The sequence below is a fragment of the Lucilia cuprina genome, chromosome X (assembly GCF_022045245.1).
Source record: "Lucilia cuprina isolate Lc7/37 chromosome X, ASM2204524v1, whole genome shotgun sequence".
In the NCBI taxonomy this organism is placed as follows: Eukaryota; Metazoa; Arthropoda; class Insecta; order Diptera; family Calliphoridae; genus Lucilia; species Lucilia cuprina.
In genome coordinates this window covers 4,235,747-4,256,503 of record NC_060949.1, presented here as the reverse complement: position 1 = coordinate 4,256,503, position 20,757 = coordinate 4,235,747, and the positions used below count along the sequence as shown (strand labels likewise).

General features: G+C 27.6%; 1 protein-coding gene across 4 annotated transcripts in view; it reads right to left on the bottom strand.

The window, feature by feature from the left end:
- The window catches only part of LOC111675078 (polycomb protein PHO), a 56,891-nt gene that overhangs the window by 17,691 nt on the left and 18,443 nt on the right, over window positions 1–20,757 (bottom strand). The window lies entirely within an intron of this gene.

Genomic DNA, 20,757 nt, shown 5'->3' with positions numbered 1-20,757 from the left:
CAGATTAACAATATGTTACATATGAGAGATGCCAAGCAAATTATTGCAAGTTCGCCAATTTCTATCTATCTATGAAAAATTTGAATTATCTAACAGTTTTCAAGATATTCAAAATTTTGTATTTAATTCATGTATGTGGTACCAAGCCCCCCAATGAAATGCCGCCATTATTTTCTAAATGTTCACACAAAGGTCAAAGTTATTCATATAAAATTTTAGGATTCTAGCTCTAATAGTTTCCTAGATAGCTACTTTTTCTATTTAATTCATTTGGGGGCTTCAAGCTCCCCAGATTAAAGTCCGCCCTTTATCCTCAAAATGTTCAGATGAATATTAAAGTAATATAACCAAAATTTGATGAATCTAGTTCTATATTTTCCTAGATAAACAATATTTTGTATTTTATTTATACTCCCCATTAGAAGTTCGCTCGTTATAATCTAAATGTTCAGATGAATGTAACAATTGTGTAGTGTGCTCTTGCATTGCACACCACTGTACAAAAACATCAACACACACGTACATACACATACCCCGCACACTCCAAACATAAACAAAATCGATCAAGCTGCACTTGAATGAAATGTGACGAATGCTTAAAGGGATCATATTGGTGTTTGAGTGACATTATTAAAGTCACTCAATTCAAGTTGCAACTGTCGAAATTAAAATAAGTGCATGTATGGAATAGGATTAAGCAAGATAGAATGTAAATTAGAATAAGTTAGAATAGTAAAGAAGATATGTAAATTTTATATAAAAAGAGCCCCTTGGCCACAAATAAAACAGATTAAGATTAAGGCTCAAATCGGCAACTACATTGCCTTGAATTTTATTCAGAAAATCTCCTTTTGCCCTTATTAAGGTAAGATCGGCAAAAGCAATAGCGTAGCCAACGGCAAACTCTGCCGGATACAAAACAAACTCTTTAATTAATTTACTTTTGTTATTTTGACAAACCACCACATGGCGATCCTGCCAATCTAAAACCACCACATGGCGATCCTACCAAATCTCTATCCTGCCCTTATTAAGATGGAAGAATATGTACCTTTGGGCATAACAGAAGACATTCCTAAATACGTCCCAGCCAGATTAGGACCTCAAAAACTAACTTTGGAGGAATATAAAAGAAGACAGGAAAAGTTAAAAGATGACAAATTGACAACAATCCCAAAGATAGACACCAGAATAAAAAAAAAGAGAGGTGGACGTCTGGTCAGGTTAAGAAAGAAATTAGCAGAAAACCTTAGAATTGTCAGAGACGAGCAAAACCCAATTGCATGGGAAAAAGCTCAAGAAATTTGGACAGAGATAGATAAAATTAAGATAGAGATAAAAAAAAATGGGAAGACCTCAAAGTAAAGAGGTAACAGTGGAAGAGAATATAATCAATAACAATAATCAATCAGAAAATAAAGAGGAGATTGATAAACAATTCTTTTTAATAATAATTGCAATTATTATATTCATAGTATATAGAATAAATAAATATTTTAAAGATTATGTCAAGAAAAAGGTGGCTACTGTTAATAATAACACTGTTAATAGCAATGCTATAACAGATATATAAAAGATTATAAAAAAAAAAAAAAAAAATTTTGTAATAAAATAAATAGAAAATATATATATGTGTAGTAGTATGTAGTAATAAAAATATGATTTATGGAGGAATTTGTGAAAAAATTAAAAGATATTTGGGCAAATCTAAAGAAAAGTCCCAATAGAAAATATACAAAAAAGACCATAAAGGAAAAATTAAATATTATAGAAGATATTAAAGAAGGTTTTCAGACAGCATTAGAAATAGAAGGTGACACTGAGAATACAGTTGCACTGAAAATAGAATTTAATAATTTATGTAAAACAATAATAGAATTTTTAAACAAGGCCCAAATGCAAGAAGAAAAGGAATTCATCATGGCGGCATTTAGTTTAGAAACAACTTCCAAAACTCTCCCATTATTCTCAGGAAATTTCAACGAACTAGAATGTTTTATGGTGACAGGTGATCTCATATATAAGACATTATCAGAAGTAGCTAAAAAAGATTTCCTTCAGTACGTTTTCCATGCGAAACTAACTTCAAATGTTAGAACGGCTATTGGTGTTGTTGCTGTGCCTGAGACTTTTGACGCATTGAAGAGTGCTTTACAGCAAAGATACAGAAATAACAAAACAATTCCACAACTACAGGATAGGTTAAACAATTTGTACCAAAGAAATTTAACGGTAAATAACTACAGGGACAGATTGACTGATATAATAGATAACCTTAATAAATTAGGAATTGAAGAGTTGGGAAATGATGCCACAGAACCGGAGAAAAATGTAATAATTACCCTGAATAATAAGCTAGCCCTTGAATCATTTAAAAGGGGCATAAATGACAATTTAAAAACAGCAATTTTTGCTGCACGTCCCAAAAATCTTCAAGAAGCAACAGAACTTGCTCTCGAATTAGAAAATGAGCAAAAAACAAACCCAAGCTCTATTATGCATTTTGAGAGAGGTTATAGGCAAACCAATAACTTTAGACCAAATAGACAAAATTTTAATAATAACAATTATAGGTCTAATAATAATAATAATAATAGTTATAGACCAATTAACAACAATTATAGACAGAATAACAGCAATTACAGACCAAATAACAACAATTTCAGACAAAACAATAATATCAGGACAAGTAGCAATAACAACAGTTTTAGGTCAAATAATGACAGTAACACAAATATTAGGAAAAGCAATTTTAACAACACAAATAACAATAATACAACTAGGAATAATAATAATAATAACAGCACTAACAGAGACAGAAGATATATACGTGCAATAAACGACACGGGAAACATGGAAGGCTCGGAATACGAGAATATTCCGGAAAGCCAAAATTAAGGATTTTTAAATTAACTGAAAATAATACAAATTTCATTACTGTCACATACAAAAATAAAACATTAACATTTCTTGTCGACACAGGTGCCGACATATCACTATGCCGTATGAACAAATATTTCGAAAATGAAGAATATTATCCAGAAGAAAGATGTAAACTAACAGGTATCACAAATCAGGAAATAAATTCGATAGGAACTATTGACCTTAATCTAAATTTAACAAACATAGAATGTAAACATACATTTCAACTAGTAGATACAGATTTTCCAATTGAAACTGATGGTATTATTGGTCGAGACTTTTTAAAGAAATATTTTTGTAAAATTGATTATGAAACATTTACATTAACTTTATTTGTAAACAATACAACAATAATTTTGCCTATGCAAACAAAAACATATAGTGAATTAACAATAACAATACCACCAAGAACAGAAATTATACAACCAGTAAAATTAAATATAAATGAGGATAGTGTCATATTTAATAATGAGTTAGAAGACGGAATTTTCTTAAGTAATTCGATAGCACCCAAAAACGGAATGACACATATAAAAATTTTAAATACAACGAACTCTACTGTAACATTAAAAGGCATTCAACTCCAGACTGACCCACTTAAAAATTTTGACATATCAAATTACAATAACATAAACAATGACGAGCGTTTTAACAAAATACTAAATACACTTAACATAAACAATAGTGACGAACATGCAAAAAAACAATTAATAGAAATTTTTAGAAAATATCAAAATGTATTTCATTTAGATGATGAAAGTTTAACAGTAAATAATTTTTATAAACAGAATATCACAACTTCTGATAATACACCAGTGTATATAAAAAATTATAGACTTCCACATTCACATACACAAATAATAAATGAACAAGTTCAGAAGATGCTTAACGAGGATATAATAGAACCATCAGTTAGTCCATATAATGCTCCACTCCTTTTAGTACCGAAAAAGAATACTGAGGATAAAAAGAAATGGAGACTTGTAGTAGACTTTAGAAAATTTAATGACAAAACAGTCAATGATAAATTTCCACTAACTATATTAGAAGATGTCTTGGACAAACTGGGAAGAGCAAAATGGTTTTCGACGCTCGATATGACTAGTTCATTTCACCAAATTGAGCTTGAAAAAGATTCAAGACCACTTACAGCATTTTCCACTCCACATGGTCATTTTCAATTCAAACGACTCCCATTCGGTTTGAAAGTATCATCGAATAGTTTTCAAAGAATGCTTACAATATCATTGTCTGGATTGGATTCTGAAGCTTTTCTGTACGTAGACGATATAATAGTATATGGTTGCAGCTTAAATCATCACAACCAAAATCTTGTCAAGGTTCTTGATAGACTTCATAGATATAATCTGAAACTAAATCCATAAAAATGTTGTTTTTTGAGACCAGAAGTAGTTTATTTGGGTCATCTTATTACTAAAGACGGTGTAAGAACAGATCCATCTAAATACGAAATAGTCAAGAATTATCCTATACCCAAAAATACAGACGAAGTCAGAAGATTTGTTGCATTTTGTAACTATTATAGAAAATTCATACCAAATTTTGCAGATATTGCAAAACAATTAAATTCTTTATTAAAGAAATCAGTTAAATTCGAATGGACCAATGAATGTCAAAGTGCTTTTGACACACTAAAAGAAAAATTAACTAATCCACCAATATTACAATACCCAGATTTTAACAGACCTTTCATACTTTACCACAGATGCTTCAAATTACGCACTAGGAGCAGTTTTATCACAAGGAGACATTGGACAAGACCTACCAATTTAATACGCTAGTAAATCTTTACAAAAACACGACATTAATAAACCTATAATAGAAAAAGAACATTTAGCAATCCATTGGGGCATAAATTTCTTTAAACCTTATTTATATGGTAGACAATTTATAGTAGTAACGGACCACCGACCATTAATTTCACTATTTTCACATAAGAATCCTTCATCAAAAATGACTAGAATTAGACTAGATCTGTGTGACTATGATTTTTCAATTGTCTATAAAAAGGGCAAAATGAATACAAATGCAGACGCACTTTCCAGAATAGAAATTAACTCAGATGTACTTAAACAAATGATACCACAGGAATATGACGAAAAACAAAAAAAAGTTTTAGTAACAACAAGAGGCATGAAGAATAAAGAAAATGAGGCAAAGAAAGAATTAGATAAGAGAAATGATGATGTATTCGAAACCCGTTTCGAATATGAAGAAATCTCGAACCCAAAATATTGAAAACAAAAATAATTATATGCATACAATATTCAGCGAAAACTCAGCGAAACTAGATTCGATTCTGAGGAAACTGATATCTAAAATGAATAGAGAAAATATAAAAGAATTAAGGAAATTTATGAGAACATAAAAATTAATAATAAAAGTTCTCAATTAAAAATATTGATATTTAAGCCTCCAATAAAAATTACAGACGACGTATTGAAATATAAACTAATTGACGAATTCCACAACACGACATATTCAGGTCATTTGGGAATAAGAAAAACAATTATAAAACTAAAACAACGATACATATGGAAAAATATGAGTAGGATGGTTAAGAAATTTGTATCGTATTGCGACAAATGTAGTAAAAACAAACAAACAAAACACATTAAAGAACCACTTGTACAAACAAATACACCTAACAATAGTTTTGAAGTGATTTCAATCGGCACTGTAGGTCCTCTTCGTATTTCAAACGAGTACCGATACATACTAACAATGCAATGTGAATTAACAAAATTTGTTGTTGCACACCCAATGTCAACTAAAGATGCACTCACTGCAGCAAAAACACTAATTGAACAATTTATTCTAAAGTGTGGACAGTTTAAAGTACTTAAATCTGATAGAGGAACAGAATTTGTAAATGAGTTAATGAGCAATGTATGCTCATTACTTCAAATTAAACAAATATTTTCAACACCATACCACCATGAAACTTTAGGTTCAGTTGAAAGAAACCATAGAGTTCTTAATGAATTTTTGCTGACAACAGCAAATGATTATGAATGGGACAAATGGATTCCATATTTTACGTTCGCTTATAATACAGCCCCTCATATAGATACAGGTTATTCAACTTTTGAATTAGTATATGGTAAATTGCCATGCTTGCCATCTTATACTTTTAATATAAACAAAAATAAAATTTACAATTATGATGATTATGTACAAGAGCAAAGATTACAATTCGCATTAGATAAAGCCAAAAATATAATTAACAAAACCAAAGAAAAAAGAACATTAAATAATAAATATGAAAATAAGTTAAATTTAGAAGTAGGTGATCTAGTATTATTAAAAGTAGAAAATAGGAAGAAGAACCAAAGTCCGTATAAGGGTCCATATAGAATTATAAGTAGAAATGGAGTAAATACTTCAATAGACTACAATGGAAAAACCAAACAATTTCACAATAATCAATTAAAACCATTTAATTCTATTTTATAAATTTATCAGAAAATTTTACTAACTAATTTTAATATTAAGATTTATATACATAAAAAGAAATATATGTAATTGTAAAACTATTTTTTTTTATAAGAAATATTATAAAATTGATTGTTACCATGCATGTACTTAGAAAAATCAATCCCCTAATTTTTCTCTTAAGGGCGAGGGTGTAGTGTGCTCTTGCATTGCACACCACTGTACAAAAACAACACACACGTACATACACATACACCGCACACTCCAAACATAAACAAAATCGATTAAGCTGCACTTGAATGAAATGTGACGAATGCTTAAAGGGATCATATTGGTGTTTGAGTGACATTATTAAAGTCACTCAATTCCCCTATTTGAAGACAACTTGATTGGTCAACTCTTCAAGTTGCAACTGTCGAAATTAAAATAAGTGCATGTATTGAATAGGATTAAGCAAGATAGAATGTAAATTAGAATAAGTTAGAATAGTAGAAGATATGTAAATTTTATATAAAAAGAGCCCCTTGGCCACAAATAAAACAGATTAAGATTAAGACTCAAATCGGCAATTACATTGCCTTGAATTTTATTCAGAAAATCTCCTTTTGCCCTTATTAAGGAAAGATCGGCAAAAGCAATAGCGTAGCCAACGGCAAACACTGCCGGCTACAAAACAAACTCTTTAATTAATTAAGATCGGCAAAAGCAATAGCGTAGCCAACGGCAAACACTGCCGGTTACAAAACAAACTCTTTAATTAATTTACTTTTGTTATTTTGACAAACCACCACAATTGTTCAAGTGAAATTTAATGATTCTTTCTCTAACAGTTTCTCAGATATACGAATATTTTTATTTTATTCATATGGACGCTGCAAACCCCCTCAGATGAAAGTTTGCTCTGAATATTAAAGTTCTTGGTGCAAAATTTTAAGAATTTAGTTGTTTAATTTGTATAAGATTCTAACTGTAATAGTTTCCAATGTAAACGAATTTTTGTATTTAATTTATTTTTATCCTAAATAATTTTATCCTAATAATCATATTGACACTAAAGTGGCTCCGACAAAATTTTAGGACTCTAACTGTTACATTATCACTATTACATTATCTCAAGATAAACGAATTTTTGTATTTAATTAATACGGGAGGTGCCGCTCCACTCATGGGTAGTCCGCCAATTTATTGCTTAAAATGTTTACATGGATGTGAAAGTTATTAAATTTTAAGATTCTAAATGTATTAGTTTCCAAGATAAACAAATTGTTGTATTTAATTTATATGGGAGGAACCACGCCCCCAAACGCTAGTCCTCCTACATCAGACCTGGGCGATTTCTATTAATTTTGCATTAACATTAAATTAAAAAAATTAATTTAATGTAAAAATTATTGCATTAACATTAAATTAAAAAAATTAATTTAATGTAAAAATTATTGCATTAACATTAAATTTGTAAAATTTAATGCGTTAAATTTCCATTAACATTAAATATTTTTGATTTTAATGCATTAATTTTACATAATCATTAAATATTTTTGAAATTAATGCATTAATTTTGCATTAACATTAAATATATCTGAATTTAGTGCATTAATTTTACATTAACATTAAATAAGCAATAAAATTAATGCATTAATATTCCATTAACATTAATATATATAAAAATTGATAAACATAAATAAAAATACAGCACAAAAGACCTCGATCTAACTAAATACAACTAAAATTAAATAGGTTAAAGTCCTTTCTAATAACTCCTATATTCCATTCAAACTTGTGTGTTTTAAATATGATATTTATATAAGATTCCACAGACAAAATAAACTAAAAAAGGAATATCTGGGAATATGTATTATCGAGTATAGGACTTATTAGAAAAAACTTTAACAAAATAAACTAAAAAAGGATTATCTGGGAGGTGATACTAATCTTCTAATATGTATTATCGAGTATAGGACTTATTAGAAAGGACTTGAACACATTCAATTTTACTTGAATTTAGTTAGACCGAGGTCTTTAGCGCTGTATTCTTATTTTTATAAATTATTTTATACATTAATGTTCATGGAAAATTAATGCATTAATTTTATTATTTAATGTTAATGGAAAATAAATGCATTAAATTCAAAAAAATTTAATCTTAATGAAAAATTAATGCATTAATTTCACAAATATTTAATGTTAATGTAAAATTAATGCATTAAATTTAAAAATATTTAATGTTAATGCAAAATTTAATGCATTAAATGTACCTATGTTAATGTTAATGCAATAAACTTGCATTAACATTATTTTTTTTAATGTAGAAAAAATTGGTAATGCATTAACACATTTAATGCATTCATCCCGCATTATCAAATTTTGTTTCCGTTTATCGATTATCTATCATCACTATTTGAAACATTATCTTTACATATGAAAGGAGACAGACATGATTAATTGTTTTTCAAAGGGCTGTGAAAATATTTTACTGTGTGAACTTTTTGTGCTAACTTTTTTAGTTTTTGTGATAGAAAAAATATATTGGTCAGTATTAGAACGTCAATAATAGTGAACAATAAGACATAATAATATTTTCGATAATACAATTTGAAGCCCGTATGTTTCCCCTTTTACGATATTAACAAAATTGAGTAGCGAAAGTTGGATCAAAACAGGCAAAAATTTGGGGAAAGGGCGAAAAACGGGCCAAACTGTACTTTTCTGCATAAAACTAAACACTATTTCCTAAACGTTGATGTACAAAATTATTGATAATTATCTTTACCGGACAAATTAATGCGATAAACTTGCATTACCATTAGGGTTGCCAGCCTGGCTGGATTGTCCTGCTTTTTTGATGCTTGTCCAGTTTCAAGCTAAAATTTTATTTGTCCAGCTAAATATAATTTTTTTAGTACACTACAATAACTTGACAATAATTTTTTTGATGTACTAACTAAATTTTTATTTTTTATTGTGTTGTTTTTAGTATTTAATTTTAATTCTTACATACATATGCATATGCAAATATGTATGTGACAGACTGAACCGAAAATATTTAAGTTAAGATAATTAAATTTTAAAAAATGCAATGAATTCATTTAACTGTAATACATATTTTTAAGAAATAATACATATCGTCCCAGTTTTAAATATTAGTACTATGTGTTTTTTTTATTATTGCAATTTGTACCTCTACTGGTTGTACTCATGTCCACAAAAGCATTGGTTCAGGAGTTAGCAAACTATATAAAATAAAATATATATTTTAATATATTGATTCTCACTCACCTTTTGGTGCACTGATCAACTTAAAATCATTTTTTGGGGCGAACAAATCTTGTCCGTCCTTCCGTTAATATTTTTGTAGGAACATTCTTAGTTAAAGCACTTGTGAAAAACGCTATATTTACCATTCGGATGAAATTATTTGTTTAGATTTTAGCTGAAAACGAGGTTTTATTTAATTTTGTTAAATTCTGCCCATGTGGATGATTGCCTTTACACAGTATTATAATTGGTCAAATATACCCCATAAAGTTTCTTAACTCATATTTCGAAAGAAATCTGTGCATAAAATGGGAAAAATTTTCAATATAAAAACTGTTTTCCAAAAAGTCGTTTATGGATTTTTTTTGAATTGCGCTAAAGCGCGTAAAAAATTGAGTAATTATTCAAAATACGTATTAAATATATTAGTAAACGAATCCATGAAGAGGCATATTTTTCTAAAGTATAGCTGCATGCCAAAATAACAGCTAAATTAAAGTGTTTTTATTTTCTGAAAACTTTGTTAAAATCCCATAGTACTAATATTCAAAAGAAGGACGATATGTATATAAGGGATATAATTATTGACATTTCTTGCATATATGCAAGTTGGAATAGCATAGTTGAATAGATCATTAAAAAATGTGTGGAACTACTATGGTTCTTAAAAAAGATCACGCAACGTCTGTTTTTCAAAATTAGAAGAATTTAGCTGCTTAAAACTAGTAAATTTTCACATTCATTATATGCATTTAAAAATATTTTTTGTCGAACCCTGAGCCTATTTTTAATGATATTTCACTATGTAAATGTATATTGTACAGCCATTTCCCCTAAGTTTTTATAAAATATTTAATTGGTATAACTCATTTATTGCAAAAAATCTTTTATATAACCTTATTGCATTTCGCTCCTATTATGTTTTACTGTCATTTTTAGGCTAATAATATTATCTTTATTTTCACCAATTTATAGAATCCTAATCAGTGTGTGCAAAACTTCAAGTCTAATTATTAAAAATAAGAAAATTATAATTTTAATTAAAAAAAAATTATAAATATATGTTATTTTTTTCTACTAAATAATGTACCAATTATATTTTTGTATTATAAGTATATTTAATTGTAGACTAGCCAATTAGGCACTATCGGCTTACGGCCATTGTTTTTGAATAAATAAATAAAATAGGTTTATAAGAAACGGAATTATGGTCAAAACAAATGTTACTAACAAATTATATTTTATGGACTTTTATTATATTTTTTATATTATATTATATATATTATATTTATATTACTAGCTAATACCCAGTGAGCTTCGCTACCCCTATCGAAATAAAATACATAATAATCAAAAAACTTATTTAATTAGTTACTAAATTATAAAATTTTTCTTAAAGGTTTATTATAATTTATCTCAATGACAATATATTTCATTTAAATTCTAAAATAATACATTAATGATATATTATCTTCTTATTTGCTAAAATTTAATATATACCTTTAGTCTTAAAGAATAATTCTTGTTCTAATGCCTTGGGATATACAATATTTTTTTTACCCTCTAGTATAAATAAAAAACCCACTTAACGATTTTGAAAATTACAACCACAATAGTATTCCAGATTAACAATATGTTACATATGCCAAGCAAATTATTGCAAGTTCGCCAATTTCTATCTATCTATGAAAAATTTGAATTATCTAACAGTTTTCAAGATATACGAAATTTTGTATTTAATTCATAGATGTGTTGCCAAGCCCCCCCACTAAAATTCCGCCCGTTATTTTCTAAATGTTCACATGAATGTTAAAGTTATTTATATTAAATTTGAGGATTCTAGCTCTAATAGTTTCCTAGATAACTATTTTTTCTATTTAATTCTGATTCAAGCTCGCCAGATTAAAATCCGCCATTTATCCTCAAAATGTTTAGATGAATATTGATGTAATATATAAGCAAAATTTGATGAATCTAGTTTTTTATTTTCCTAGATAAACAATATTTTGTATTTTATTTATAGTCCCCATTAAAAGTTCGATCGTTATACTATAATAGTTTCTCAGATATACGAATGTTTCTATTTTATTCATATGTGCACTGCAAACCCTCTCAGATAAAAGTTTTGCTCTGAATATTAAAGTTTTATTGCAAAATTTTAAGAATTATTATTATTAAATAATTTCCAATATAAACGAATTTTTGTATTTAATTTATATGGAAGGTGCCACGCCACCTAACGCCCCCAAGATAAACGAATTTTTGTATTTAATTAATATGGGAGGTGTCGCTCCCCTCATGGGTAGCACGCCAATTTATTACTTAAAATATTTACATGGATGTTAAAGTTATTCATTTTAAATTCTAACTGTATTATTTTGCAAGATAAACGAATTTTTATATGGGAGGTACCACGCCCCCTAATTTTGCGAAGATATCGACATTCTAAAGGAAAGACAAAAACAAAATAAACAACGCAATACCACCAACCTACATCCAAATATACGAAGAGAATTCACAAAACAAAAACACACAGCTGAATAAAACCATATACATACATACAAATACAAACACGTGTACATCGTTTTCTAATATACAGTGTTGTTGTTGCTTATTTAACAAAGCATGAAAAAATATGACATTTTTTGATAAAATTTTCAGAGGATGTCTCGGATTTTTGCTCATATCTCCGTTATGTACCTCTCGATTTTGACTTTTTATGACATAATTACGTCAAATATTCTATTATCCCTCTAAAAATTGGAACAAATAAGTTTTATATAAGTATAAATGACACTGCAGATTTTCGTAATGATCGGGCCTTAGCCCCCATACAAACCCTTCTTCAAAAAATGTCTTAAACGTCTAAAATTGACTTGTAACCATTTGTATCGCAATGAAACTCATCAAAACTAACTATTATTTAAAAAATCCCTTTCCCAAATTTACCGAGGATCGGCCCATATTTGACCTATATAAAGCCTCATTTAGAAAAATTTGTTTTTTTATCAAGAAATTGCTTAAACACTTTGGAATTAAGGTAAAATTCAAGATAAAAGTTTCTTTATGAAAAATAAAAATTTTAAAAATATACTCATGATGTAGGGTATTATATGGTCGGCCATGCCCGTCTATACTTTCCTACTGGTTCATATTTAGGGGAAACATGCATGATATTGACATTAGCGTGTCATTGGCGTGCATGGGTTCGTATTTGGAATAATAGCACGTCATTAAAATGAGTGCTTATAACCAATGAACATTCGATGATTCTCATGCAAATTACTGAAAGTATTAAGAATTAATTTTTAATATTTAAATACATAATTGTTTTTAGTGTTATGTTGTTAAAATTATGTATGATAACACAATAAAACTTATTTCAAATACTTTAAAATTCATTTAGAGTAAAAATATCCAATATATGTATGCATTTAAAAACCGTAAAGCATTCATCCAATTTGGTATTTTGGATGGACCTAAATTACTAATTTTAACAAATATTAAATACAAAATATAATATTTATTATATGAATTGCACGTTTCTTTTGAATCCTAAGAGAATACCAAATTATAGTGAATTTTACAATTCCTACAACAGAATTTTATATAAGTGAATTGTGTGCAATTTTTCATGATTTCATTTATGACAAATTTATAAGAAATTTATAAGGCATGTATATAAAATGCATTTACAAGAATACGTACAAAAGAAATCATGAACATATCCCTTCTTCTTGAACTACTTAAATTTTTTTTCTGGGTATGGATATAAATACAAATAATTAAAAAAAAATTTAAAGCAATTTTTTATTTTTATTTTATTTATTTTATTTTATTATTTAATACAATTGTATAACCAAGCCCATAGGGCTAAATATGGCTTCAAACTACTAACATACATATATTCAAATACAAAATTATGAGTTATTAAACATTAAAATTTAACAAATTTAATAATATAAAAAGCTTAAACCTAAATGTTCATTCAAATTGGAAACTTGTTAATAGTTAAGTAATTTCACAGCTATTATAATATTCTACACGTTTGTATTTAAATATATTAATTGTAGTTCGAACACGAAAAGATGTTTCATAGATTGAACTGTTAATACGAGGATATATTATTTGAGGATTTCTAACAGATCTCGTAATTTCAAATAATTGTACCAAGTACTCCGGAAAACCTTCTACAATAATTTTATAAAATTGCAACATTACCCTAATATCAATAAAACTCCTAAATTTACACCCTAAAAAGTCAATCACATAAGCAGTGACATGAGATCTAATTCTAAGATTATAAACATATCGTATAATTCTATTGAAGAGAAGATTATATCTCCGCATTAAGCTACCACAAAATCCAGCAAAAACCTCAGCACAATACAACATGTTAGACATTAATAAAGAATAAGCAATGTTCTTCTTAACATATGTAGTAGAGTATTCAATTATTCGGGTTTTGGTCTTATTCGGTTTATTCGACAAATACTTATTTGGGGTTTTAATTTGGCCGGTTAATAATCGGATAATTCAAAATTATTCGGTTAATCGAATAAAAGTCAATTGTATATTGTTTTATATTTATATAAAAGGGAAATGTATGTTGTTTTAAAAGTTATTTCTTTTCTACAATATTTTTCTTCCAATAACAAACAAAATTATAATTTTCCACTACTTTAAATTAAATTCTATTGTTTTTTTCTCAAATATTAGAAATTATTTATTTTCATGTGAAATCTTCTTCTATATAAAGAAATTAAGTTTATAAAATTTTTGTTTTGGAGATTTATCAACGAATTTCAGAATTCATACGTTCAATAAACTATGTATTGATGAAGAATTTATTAGAAATTCTTTAGAAACACAACATTGTTTTGGCGATATCATTATATTCAAGATTTCTTTTCAGAAATCTGAAAAGTAAATCAGAACAACTTATTACAATGTTTCTGAAGTATTGTTATAAAAACCATTCAATAAATATTCATTATTATAAAAAAAGTAATTAAGAAATGAATAAAGAAAGAAAATTTAATATAAAAATATTGAATTTTGTATAAAATATACAGTAATTTTATTGTTTAATAATAAGTTTTTCTTAATCGGTTAATTGATATAAATTATTCGGTTTATTCGTTATTTGAAATTGGGTAATTTTCATTTATTCGAGCGATTAATCGTCAAAAATTGATCGATTAACCGATCGACGATTAATCGTTTGAATACCCTAATATGTAGACAAGTAAAGATGCAAAAAATACAATTCCAATCAATATGATTCCCAATTAATATATTTAAATACAAACTTGTAGAATATTATAATAGCTGTGAAATTACTTAACTATTAACAAGTTTCTAATTTGAATGAACATTTAGGTTTAAGCATTTTATATTATTAAATTTGTTAAATTTTTATGTTTAATAACTCATAATTTTGTATTTGAATATATGTATGTTAGTAGTTTTAAGCCATATTTGGCCCTATGGCCTTGGTTATACAATTGTATTAAATAATAAAAAAATAAAATAAAAATAAAATAAAAATAAAAAAATTGCTTTAAATTTTTTTTAATTATTTGTATTTATACCCATACCCAGAAAAAATTTTTAAGTAGTTCAAGAAGAAGGGATATGTTCATGATTTCTTTTGTACGTATTCTTGTAAATGCATTTTATATACATGTCAAAATTCTTATAAATTTGTCATAAATGAAATCATGAAAAATTGCACACAATTCACTTATATAAAATTCTGTTATAGGAATTGTAAAATTCATTATAATTTGGTATTCTCTTAGGATTCAAAAGAAACGTGTAATTCATATAATAAATATTATATTTTGTATTTAATATTTGTTAAAATTAGTAATTTAGGTCCATCCAAAATACCAAATTGGATGAATGCTTTACGGTTTTTAAATGCATACATATATTGGATATTTTTACTCTAAATGAATTTTAAAGTATTTGAAATAAGTTTTATTGTGTTATCATACATAATTTTAACAACATAACACTAAAAACAATTATGTATTTAAATATTAAAAATTAATTCTTAATACATTCAGTAATTTGCATGAGAATCATCGAATGTTCATTGGTTATAAGCACTCATTTTAATGACGTGCCATTATTCCAAATACGAACCCATGCACGTCAGTGACACGCTAATGTTAATATCATGCATGTTTCCCCTAAATACGAACCAGTTCATTATCAGTTGAACCCATGCATTTACTCCTTTTTTGGCTGGGATGTTCTACAATCTTAGATAATATGGGAACTATAGATATCGGTCTAAAACTACATTCATTTCCATTTTTACTAATAGGAACCACCTTAGCGACCTTCCAATTTATAGGAAATACAGTTATTCACAAGATACAAAAAATGTGTTTGAATAAAAGGAAAAATAATCTTAAAAATCTTTAGAGGCAAACCATCGGGACCAAATGCATTCGATTTTATGCTACAAAATGCTAACACTAATTCATTGATATCAATTGCATGAAAAGAAAACCTACTATAAACAAAATTAAGCTTTGAATCAAAAGGATCAACTGTATCCACAATTCTACAACTCAAAAATTCCCTATTCAATTCCTGAGCATCTAAATCCTCAACAGATGTCTCATTATCAATCTTTGTTGATGAAGCTGTTATTTTGAAACTTTGACAGTTAAAACGTCCGAAGCTCAAACCGTTAACTAAGTTTCCTAAATTTAAACGCAAATAAGAGTTATCATGGACAACTGGACCTAAATTTTAATTAACATTGATATTAAAAAAAAATATTTATAAATTTTAAAATTCAAATCTAACGCAATTTAAATTAACAATTGAATAAAATTTTAATTTTTAACAGAAAATTAAACATATTCATTGACAATATTTTTTTAAGGACCTGCAATACAAAATTTATATATAAATTCTGCTTAACAATCCCTTGTAAAATAAAAATTGCATATGAACTAAAATTATTGCATATGAACGTAACAATCCCTTGTAAAATAAAAATGGCATATGAACTAAAATTATTTTAATTAATATAAAGAAATAAATAAGACTACTAATTCATAAAATCATAAAATATATAAATTTCATTTGTAGGTTGCTATGAATTACTCGAACTAGATAGTGTTACACCTTTAACAGTAGCACCATTCCATAAATCAGCACATTCATTAAGGTCAAATAGTTTCTCCAAACCATTGAAAAAAGTTAGTTGAACTTTGGGCATATCACCGTTTATAAGTTTAAATTTTTTAATTTTCTTTTCCTCCCACATTTTCCGGGAAAGGTATATTATTTTTGATGAAGATTCGTTTAAATGGTCATATAATTTGACGGGGCTTGCCACCCGACCACCAATAACATCTCTAAGCAATATTGGATTGGATTTGGAAAAATTTGACATAATACAGTCTCTACTTTAGACAGAATTAAATTTGACCAAAACTGCATTACCACCCATTATATAGCAACAATGTTGAATATCAATTGGCCAAAGTTCAACATTACAAATTGCAGCAATTTGTGCAATGGGATATCGAAGATCTTTTATTCCCTTGGGTAAACCCTGAATTACTATATTGGCTCTGTTTAATCTTCTTTGAAGAACATCATTTTGTTTCTCAAGTTCTAATATTTTATCATTTAATGATTTATTTACCATATGAACAACGTCAACACAGCTCTTAACTTCTTCTAGCTGATTGATTTTATTTGAGTATTCAGCACGTACAGCAGTCGGTATATCATCAACCTTCTTCTGAAACACTTGAATACCATTTTAAGTTGTTTTTCAAGCTTCATTTTATAAGAATTTTGTTGCTTTTCCAATGAAGTTGATAGTTCTACAAAACATTTACGCAATTCATCGCATATGCCACTTGTTGGAAAAGAGGATTTGTAGACTCAATTATATCTACATTAGGTGTAATTGGAGTATTTGTTGATGCATTATTAGCAATGCAGATTGGACGAGTGTACTGAAACATTTTGTGGCGATATAAAAATGAATGTTGTTCTTTTGTTATTTCAAGACAGGTACTATGATAAAATTTTCCACATATGCAACACCCAAGACTATTTTGGCTGTCTTTAACATTTTTGTTACATTTGGGACATAAATAAATATCATTTAATGTCGGCATTTTGAGTTGTTTTGCAAATATAAAAAAACAACAATTTATTTTTGTTTTGTTTATATTTTTTTCTTTGCTCATCAAACAAGGCAGAGATGGCGTTTTTACTTTACAAACTTTAGACGTAGATTTTACTTCACAAATTTGTATAATTTTGTTAACAAAGTATTTAATTTATTTGTAAACAATATTTTATCTTACTACAAATTTAATAATTATTTTTTTATTAAGAATAATTTTCTGGGATCACAAAAATTTACGTCTATCTTGACATTATAGCGTTGCCAGATTCAATTTATTTTTTTATTTATTATTTTATAATTTACTATGAAAGGTATTGAACTTCTCTGTGAATTTTTCTACACTTTATTGATATTTGTGCTAATATAAATTAATTAATCAAATGGTGTGTATTCTTCAATGACACTACTGTCATACAATTCCCATTCACCGAAAATGTTGTCTGCTAGATCCTTCAGTAATTAACTGTAATATTAAAAAAACCTAAATGTGAACTGATTTTATTATAAAGATAAGCTGTAGCACCTACAAGCCTTCAAACATTTTTACAAAGAAGGACATAAACATCCTTAAAAGATAATTAAGATATATGAAAAAATAGGCATGGATAGTCCAATTGTACTCAAGCGAGTACACTAATATTTAAGCTTATAAAAATAATGTTAAAAAAAATTTTAATTATTTTTTAACAAAATCCTAATGGGCTGATTTGTTTACTTTTATTGTCAGTAAAATTCTAATTCATTTATTTATTTATTATTATTTATTTACTCATTCTTTCATTCAAGTAATACAAAGCCTTTAAGGCCAATCTAACATATTACATAGTAATTATCACCTAAGCAGGTTAGGTTAAAGAAAATTATAGTTACATTTCCAAGAAACAAATAACAGTTAATCTTACTTTCCAATATTAATTCAATAAGTTTGCAGAAGATATAACAAGCATTATTAAAATCCAACATTTGTTTAAAAATTTAAGTTTAAGACGGAAAACATTATTAGAGTGTGAATAATTCGCAATTCAGTCGGTAAAAAGTTCCAACACCTGCAGTTCGTATCAAAAATTATCATTCGTAAAATCTGGGGTCTTCTAATTGATCTATCAAAGATAAATCTTTTAAACAAGGGTAACGATCTTCCATTTTTAATAACCGTATAAAAAAAGTTACACACCGAAGTTTTACAAAATTCTCAAAGCTGCATTTTAAAAATTGTTCAATGATTGTGAAATATGATGTCTTCGCTCAACATAGTAGACAAAATGAACTATCGTATTAACAATGCGGTTTATCCTAGAAAAGCCAGTGCCATTAGCTCCTGCTACAACCTCAATACCATATAAGACTTGTGACATATGAAGAAAATAAGCCAGTTTATATCTGATATGAAGAGGATAATGATTATTTATAGAATAAATTTTCCGTAAAGTGTGCAAACCTTTGAATATGCGAACTGAAATTAAGTTTACTATCCAAAATAAATCTTAGGAATTTAAGTTGATCCACAAACTCAATTTTAACACTATCAATAAAAACAGCAAAGTTAACATTAGTCTTCAAAGCGTTAATAGACAAATAGTTTCTTACAGACCAGCTAAAGATAGAACGAAGGCAATAATCTATATTAGTACACACAAAATCACTAAAATCACGACTGCAGCTAAACAATAAAGCAACATCATCTGCATATAAAAACGTTCTGCATATAGTCGTACTAATGAAGCTAGGCAGATCATTAATGTACATATTAAACAATACAGAAGTCAACAAAATGGAGTTGAATAAGTGAATCAATAAATTAGATACATAAGGAAATAATAATTTAATGAACCGAATAGAAACGCCATCGCCCCTTTTCAACAGGAATAACTCTTTTTGCTTATTGCGATGTTTGCGAAATATCTTCCTATTCAGAGCAGTTTTATTTTTCCTGTATGCTAGAAAAGCCAAGTCTCTTAAAGCTTTTGCTAAAACAACTTCATTAGACGTCATTCAAACATCATTATCAAATTTAATTTTTTTCTAACTACCGGCACAAAAAGCAATAATGATTGAAAAAGAGAGCATAAACTAGAGCATATTAATTCGACATCACTGAAAGCATAAATAACAGATGTATCAAAATCTGACAAAAACCTTAAAACACCATCCCAATCAATTCCATTATAATTATGGTATTCAATATATTCATGTGCATGACTTATGACCAAAACAGGCACATATTAAATTGCTTAGTCCAATATAATAAGGTTTCATATTAAATCGGGGTCAATCAAATAAAATTTTCTATCCTTAAAGAAAGGTCTACAGTAGATCAAGGTATGATTGGTAGTATTATTATGTACAGTAGTTTTCCGATTTAACGAACCCATATGTTGTCAGGCCTGTTCGTAAAATTGAAAAGTTCGTTATATGCAGTACTAAGTAAGTCGTGGGTTTTTGGTAGGAACATAATTAATACATACATAAAATATTTTTTAAATGTATTTTATAAAAATTAATTCTTTTTTTATAAAAATAGCACAAAACACAAAATTCCGAATCTTATATACCCACCTTCAAACCATATTTGTGTCGAATTTAATCGCTGTATTTTTAATTCTGTCATTAGCTTTAAAGTTATTTCTCGAAGTTCATCTCTATAGTCGTATTTTTAAGCGAGTAATGAGCGTTGATGTAATTATCTTAAGGGGGCCTGATATGGAGGGTAAGCTGAATTATGGACCGATTCCCATAAAATTTGTTAGATATCGGTTTGTACTCGGCGTACTCGTATTGTTAAGCGAGTATTGAGCGTTAAAGTCATTATCTGAAGGACGGACGGACATAGCTACATCGAACTAAAATTTAATAAGAACCCAGAATGAGTTACAGTTTTGGGTATAAAAGCACCGCTTGCTACAACTTAGGTTATTTGTTATTTTTGATAAATGTCATTTTATCTTAAT